The following is an 8,504-nucleotide window of genomic DNA, read 5'->3' on the forward strand; positions in this document are numbered from 1 at the left end:
TCTTGGTTTATATCGAAATCCTCCGACAATTTTCTTTGCAAATCCTCGGTTTGTACTTCTAATTTGTGAATTTGTTTTGTTCTCTCTCGGGGCCTTTATTCATCCCCCGGAGCCGTCTGCGGCACGTTTTATTATGAATGCGCGAGCTTTATTTGACGACTTGTGGACTGTTCAACTGCAACACCTGCTGACTGCAATGATAGAGCTTGGAATAGCCAGAACAATTTTTAATATAACTCCGACTGGATTCGTCTGAAAGAAGAAAGTCATATACATCTAGGATGCCTCGGGGGTGAGTAAAACACAAGCTAATTTTCATTTTTGAACTAACCCTTTAATGTTTGTTTTTATATACTATGCAATTGTTATACTCACTACCGTTCAAAATTTGTGCTCAGCACAATTTCTCTAAAAGACTTGAATACTTTTATTCAGCAAGGATGCAATAAATTGACTGAAAGTGACAGTTAAGATATTTATAATTTTACATAACTTTCTATTTTTTTAATAAATGCTGTTCTTATGAACTTTGAATTTAAAACATAAAAAAAAATACATCCTTGTTTTCAACTCTTTTCAACATTGATAATAATAAGAAATGTTTCTTGAGCACTACATTGGGATATTAGAATGATTTCTGAAGGATCATGTGACACTGAAGACTAAAGTAATGGTTGCTGAAAATTCAGCTTTGCATCACAGGAATAAATTACATGTTAAAATATATTAAAATAGAATACAGTTAATTTAAAATGTAATAATATTTCACAATATTCCTGTTTTTACTGTATTTATGTTCAAATAAATGCAGACTTGGCGATCATAAGAGATTCAAATACCGTTTAAAAATATTACATGCCCAAAATCTTTGAAAACCAGGTAATTTAGAAATTACCACATAAAGCACTTTTTTTTTTTTTTTACATTTTTACAAAAGAACTAAAGCAGCTCCCACAACTTATACCGCACACGACAGAAGAATAAAGGCAGTCTCAGAAGTCGGTCATCAAAAGTCTAATTGTTGAGAACAAGTCAGAGAACAGGGCATCAGCTTTCATTTATCACTGCGATGAGATGAGCTGTCAAACCACAGTAACATCAGCACCAGGCTCCCCACGCTAAATCTGCAGTGTGGGATTGAGTCAATAAAAGGGCTTATCAGCTTTACAATATTTAACATTTGAATTTTAAGTAAAATAAAAAAAAAGTTATAATATTAATGCTATTATTTAAATTGTGTACCTGAATAATCTTAGCGAATAAAATGGTGCCAAATTTGTGCTTGAGCAGATTAACAATTTGCTCACAGCATTCATAATAAGATTAGAAACATTAATGAACAGTATTCTGTTTCTGAGATGCAGGAATCCTGAAAGTTAATTTTTTTTTTTTGAGGTTTAAGTTTCTTAAAACCAGTATTATATTTGGTTCTTTGCATTCATTTTTTCCCCAAAAACGTATGAATGACAGGAATTGGTGAATGTTTATGAAATTCAAAAAAATGAAAAAGTTAAACCTTCTATTCGCTTTAACATCAGACAGAAATGTATTTGTACCAATTTACAAGATGCCATAAAAAAGGAAAATAAAAGAAAATAAATGAAATGGACAGCATGAAACATAAAATGCATGACCCATTATGAAAACAACAAAAAACAGCCTATTTCAGCGTAGATTTAAACAGTTAAAACCATTTTATTGCTGGTTGCCAGTATACTTTTAATAATATACTTACCAGTATATGCTGGCCTACGTGCAAAAACCAACTTGTGCCAATAACAACATTAATAAATTCTATTCTGCTTCTCAGACATCAGGGATCCTGAAACAGGATCAGCATTATTATTTCCTAACAGCATTTTTTTGAGGTTCAACTGGTTCATGTTTCTTAAAAAATAGCATTATATTTGATGCTTTGAATTATTTATTTGCAAAAATAAAAAAGGTGACAGGAATTGGTGAATGTGTAGGAACGTGTAGAAACAAAAAATGACAATAAACAGGAAACTGATACAGATGAACAATGGGGCACGTGGAAATCCTTTTCTGCTCCCGTTGGACTTACTTGATAAAGACTCCATACTGGGCAGACAAAAACAAAAGAGGGCACTGAGATCACACAGTGACCCCAGCTGGCTCCACTGACACATTTCTGGTCATGTGCCAGCCCTGTGTCTCCTAGTGATGCCTGCTGGGACTGGCGGGCCAGTCAGACAAGCCATAGACACGAGACACTTTCTATTTTGCCCGCTACTTACATGAAGCATCCACACAGACGGTTTGTTATATTACAGCAATGTTGCATATGCAGATGGTAGTTTATATTAATTAGAAGACACAGAATGATCGTTATCTTCATAAAACTTTGACTTCAATTAGTCTTTTAATCCTGATCTGCCTTTAAAACAAGTGAAGCAAACAATGTGCAGGTCCTCATGCGCCTCAGAGCCACCGCAGGATGCATCACATTTTTATATTGCAAGAAAGCAACTAACCTACACTTGTTTTGTCACAATTCATTTAATTTGAAATGTAAACCCTTGAGAGAGATAAAACCCTATCCGATTTCCTTATTCCTGTTCTGACTGTGAGGTAAAACTAATATGGGTGATTGACAGCTCAAAGAGATTATCACATCTAAATAAACTCTAGCAGACAGATTGTAAAATATTGAAACAAAGTGTCTTATTTACTGCTATGAGTTGATGATCTAATGTGATTTAAAGGACCTGAAGAGATGTGGTCTGAAGTCTGTTGTCTCTGCTATCAGATTGTATCAGAGATCAGTTTCTTGTTCTCATTATTCTATCATACAAAAATAAAATGCCGTAAGGCTTTTAATATGCTAATGTACTCCAGGCCTACATGTAATTCACCAACCCCCACTGTCCATCACACCCGACATACACACAGCACCTATTTCAGGCACTAAAACACTCTTATTTGCACTCTCCCTCCGTCTATGTATCTTTCGGTCAGTGCTGGGCAAGGCTATGATGCTTAAAAACAAAAAAAAGCAAAAAATATATAATAATAATGGATGACTGACAGACAGACAGACGGATGGATGGATTGATATAGATAGATAGATAGATAGATAGATAGATAGATAGATCTATAACAATAATTGTGCAGCTGAATCACAATATAACCTATAATATAACTGATTGTTAATGGATACATTATATTGTTATATTGTTATTATATTGTTATAATGATGTAAATGTTTTTTTTCCCTATTATAGTAATACATTAAAAATGCAATTCATATGTCCAAGGACTTGAATAGACCCCTTCTATGATCAAGCATGTTTTGATATTAAACGGAATGAAATCAAGAATATAAAGATGATACAACTGATATCATAATTTAAAAATATATATTGTGAAATGATGTTTTCTGTTCACAAATTATGTAGCTTCTAAGTTCTTAGGGGAAGAAATGTGTCCCTCTCTCTCTATAATAATAAGTAATAATAAAATAAATAAAATAATAAAAAACTGCTTCATTGTTTAAAAAATAATAATAACAATAATAATAAAAACTTCATAAGCCAAAATACTTTTTTACCCTATTATAATCCCAAGTCTCAGAGTCTCATAAGTCTATGAGTAAATTTTTACTTTAACTTGATATTTTATTTATCCTAGTTAATTTCATTCTAGGTCATTTACAGCCACTGTAAACCTCATATTAAAGATCGTACTTTTTTTCTCCTGGATTATGAATCCATTTTTAGACTCTTAATTTCTCTAAGGATCACTAATTTTTCAGCTTCCATTCATGTCTGCAGCTTTGCAAATCAGATCCCTTTTCAAGTATATGCTGAGATTACTGGCTTGGGTACAAAACATGTGTTTTGGACATAACATAACATTCTTATTTCTCATTCCTAAGCAGATTTCAGAAAGCTTAAGGTCTATGTAGAGTGTTTTCACCAAATGTACAAATGACTTGAAAAACCAACAGAGCTCTAAACTTGAGTTTTCAAAAGTGACATTTAAAGTGACTTCAATGAGGAAGAGGTGGAGGCAGCAGGGCGCATATGGGTTAGCAATGATAACTTAAGTGTTTGACCCCTCTTCCCAGCCTCTCACATGCTACCTCCCCTCTGCAGTCTCCCTGGAGACCGACTTGTCCTCATGCAGATTTATAAAACCATTATGGAGGGTCTATTAACATGTCATTGGTTGCCTTTATCAGCTAATCACAAAGCACACAGCTGGGAGAAGACGTAATGCATCTAACATCTAGGTTAATACATCAAAACTGGTCAGTTTTATTTACTTATTACTAATTTGGCAACCCATATGTGAACTCCTGCCAAGGAAAGTGCATCTTCTTTCTCTCCATCTGCTTCTGTGATGTAAAACCAAGCAAAGCTCTTTAAGGGAAAAACGAAAGGGAAAAGAGCGATTGGCATTCATGGAGTTGGACGTTAAGAAGCGTATCTGACTGAGAGAGTCTTGTGTTGGCTAGTACAGATCCGCTAGCCCCCCTAAACGCGGCCCACACCTGCCAGCTGCATTTTAAATCCTCCAGCCTTTAGGTTCAATTACAGCAGAGCTGGATGGAGTCGCAGTGGGGTGCCTACGCCTCAGCATCCCCACCCCCACCTGCCGGGAATTAGGCTCGGAATGCTCGGAAGCAGATGGCATCCAGTGGCTATCATGTTAACATGCATGTTACCCCTTAATATTCATAATTTAGCATTTGATGGGGGACTTTCTTTGATTTCAAGGCCCTTTTTTGTCCCAGTGTTTTTGACCCTGACTAGAGTGTTTTAGCTTGGCAAAGCTGTGGTGTTTTCTTATAAAATGTAATTGAAAAGCTTTTTAAACAATAATATTGATAGTTTTTGTTTTTAATGGATAGGGCCACCTTAATTTTAGATGCATGCAGCCTCTCGGTTTTGCAAATTGCAAGCGTTAAGCTTATTATATTAATATAGCTGTATATATCAATATAGAATTACATATAAACACACTACCATTCAAAAGTTTTTTTAAGAAATCAATATTTTAATTCCGCAAGAATGCATTAAATTGATCAAAAGTAAGAGTAAAGACATTCATTATGTTACAAACGATTTCCATTTCAAATAAATGCTGTGTTTTTGAACTTGCTATTCATGTAATAATTCTGAAAAATTGTATTATGGTTTGCACAAAAACATAAAGCAGCACAAACTGTTTTCAACACTGATAATTATAAGAAATGTTTGAGCAGCAAATCAGCATATTAGTATGATTTCTGAAGGATCATGTGACTGAAGTAATGGCTGCTGAAAATTCACCCGTTGCCATCAAAGGAATAAATTACATTTTAAAACACATTAAACAGTTCTTTTATTTCACAATGTGTTTTTGGTCAAATAAATGCAGCCTGAAGTAATGGCTGCTGAAAATTCACCCGTTGCCATCAAAGGAATAAATTACATTTTGAAACACATTAAAACAGTTCTTTTATTTCACAATGTGTTTTTGGTCAAATAAATGCAGCCTTGGTGAGAATAAGAGACTTGTTTCAAAAACATACTCACAGACCCCAAACTTTTGAAAGGTATTGTAAATACATATAATATATACATACATTAAAAAATGCATCCCAGCCAATATAACCCTGCCCAACATGGGCTCTTGGGCTTCAGTTCTCTGGAAGACACTAGCGATATCGTCAGAAACAGCCTAGTGACACTATATACACTCTGCAGCAGGGGATGTCCTTTTCATCTTTTATGTTTGCAGCTGTGCATTGTGGACATGCCGCCTCAAACTCTTCACAGTCCTACTGAGGGCGTACCAACTGTAATCACATATGACATGCAGTGATGCCTTGCTCAAAACAACCAAAAAAACCTCTGAAGTAAACACAGTTACAAAGCAAATTCTGTCTCTTGAGCGTGTACAGACAATACATATATATATATATATATATATATATATACTTACACACGCGCACACACACGCAAATGCCATTAAAAAGCAATAAGATGCGTATTCAGTGTGTGAGTAAGCAGCTTAAATGTAAGACAAGTTTCAAGTTCCTTGGAACCTTGTTATTGGTGTATGCAAATATAAAATTCCAATCTGAATGCTTTAATGTTTTTCTTTCTCATCCCATTTCTCATACGTCAGCTGTAAAGCGATTCATCAAAGACGTTAATCTTACTATAAGGCAAAGAAAAGACACATAGTGAGAGTACAGCAGCACTGATTGCTGAGGTGAGCACACAAGATAAACTGTAGAGAAATGCATGAGTGGACCAATTTATGTACAGTAGAGCATATTCTATAAATATAGGATACTTTGGGGTCCCATGACTACTTTTAAACAATTCGAGGCACAAATAAGATCTATTAGATAAGTAAAAACATAATACAAATACTAATAACCTGTAATTAAAACCTGTGACTTTAAAAAAAACACAACTACATTTATTTTGTCTTGACTTAATCTTGCAATCTAAAAGTAAAAATCCCATTTGCTGGTGTTAAGATTCATAAAATGTCTCCTCAATAAAAGGGATATTCCTGAAATGTCTTAAAGACATGGGTATCACTGCAGTGCTATCCCATCATACATTTTTACTGCATCAGTGACAAACCATGCTATCTGTGTGTGTGCCAGGAGCTACTACCACTGAGCCACTCACAGACGTCAGGATTCCCTCTGCTGCAGGGTAGATGGCATGCTCTTCTCAATCATAGACAGCACTAGAGCCCACATATATTAGTGGTAAACTGCCATTGGCTGCTCGATCTCAGCTACATAAAGTCAATGAATAATGTAGAGCACTTTGGGCTAAAAGTCCATTTCACAGGTTGAGACGGTCTAACATATGGTGCAATTTAAATGTTTTCTACAAATGAAGTCTACTCTGGACATTCCAAACTTTCTAAGATATAATAATAATAATAATATAATCTTGCAATCTAAAAGTAAAAATCCCATTTGCTGGTGTTAAGATTCATAAAATGTCTCCTCAATAAAAGGGATATTCCTGAAATGTCTTAAAGACATGGGTATCACTGCAGTGCTATCCCATCATACATTTTTACTGCATCAGTGACAAACCATGCTATCTGTGTGTGTGCCAGGAGCTACTCCCACTGAGCCACTCACAGACATCAGGATTCCCTGTGCTGCAGGGTAGATGGCATGCTCTTCTCAATCATAGACAGCACTAGAGCCCACATATATTAGTGGTAAACTGCCATTGGCTGCTCGATCTCAGCTACATAAAGTCAATGAATAATGTAGAGCACTTTGGGCTAAAAGTCCATTTCACAGGTTGAGACGGTCTAACATATGGTGCAATTTAAATGTTTTCTACAAATGAAGTCTACTCTGGACATTCCAAACTTTCTAAGATATAATAATAATAATAATATTCATCATTAAAGGCTAAATGGGAATTAGTTGCAGAGCTGTGGTGCTAACCACAGTTTTGGTATTGTTGTATTTGCAGAAGTAAGAGTGCAACCAGACTTAAATGCAGGCAATAACAAGTAAGATTATAAGAGTGGAAGGCAACCCTCTGCAAAACCTTGCCATTGGCTAATACTTTTTTTAGTTTACTCGCCAGACTTTTATAATAAATATATATATATATTAAAAAGTCTGGCGAGTAGACTATATATATAATGTTTGTAAAATGTCACAGCTTTTTACATATCTGAAAGGTTACTTGGTATTTGATATCTGAAATATCTGAAAGGTAACTTAATAAACTTGGTAACCATGTATAAATGCATATTTGTCATTTCAACTTGTGGTTGAAATGAGTATGACAAATACTGGTGGTGTTTAACATATCGTTGCTCATTCAGTGTTTCTGTAAAAAAAGGGGAAAAAAACAATAATACTGATAAAATAATAATAATAATAATAATAATAATAATAATACGGATTCTACTACTAATGACAAAATAAAATGCACTAAGGATTAATGAGCTGCTGGGTTCATGAATATTAATCACATTGTTGTTTGCTCCAACTGATAAGCTGAAATCAAAACAGGGACGATAATAGGTGAGTGCCAGCCAATGACGCTTGCACATTAGTTGTGTGCCTTCACACTAGAGTTTACGTATGTCAAATACAGGTATGCTGCGCATCAATTGAGATGAAATGAAAACTAGTACAGATCGCTTGACGGAGAGTGAAACTCTTGAGTGTTTGACGAGTAAAAATATATCTGTGCTAAACTTATTCTTAGCCTCCAACTCACACAGTGAGTGGGACACACTCTGTCTCGAATACTGTCTCTGCTGGAAAGACCATGGCTGAATGCTCAGTGTCCATGTCTTTACCAGAATACAAAGGTCAATTGTGCTTTCTGCCAGTCCTCTATATTATACTTTGTCAAACAATTCCAATATAATGTGTGTTCCTGTCTATTTTTTTTTTTCAGAGACTACTGTAAATAACCAAAGTATTTTGATTACTTATAGTGAAGTATTTCATTTACTAAGATACATGGAAATATCAATGAATCATG

The sequence above is a fragment of the Sinocyclocheilus rhinocerous genome, unplaced genomic scaffold (genome assembly GCF_001515625.1).
Source record: "Sinocyclocheilus rhinocerous isolate Xijiao unplaced genomic scaffold, SAMN03320098_v1.1 scaffold580, whole genome shotgun sequence".
Taxonomy (NCBI): Eukaryota; Metazoa; Chordata; class Actinopteri; order Cypriniformes; family Cyprinidae; genus Sinocyclocheilus; species Sinocyclocheilus rhinocerous.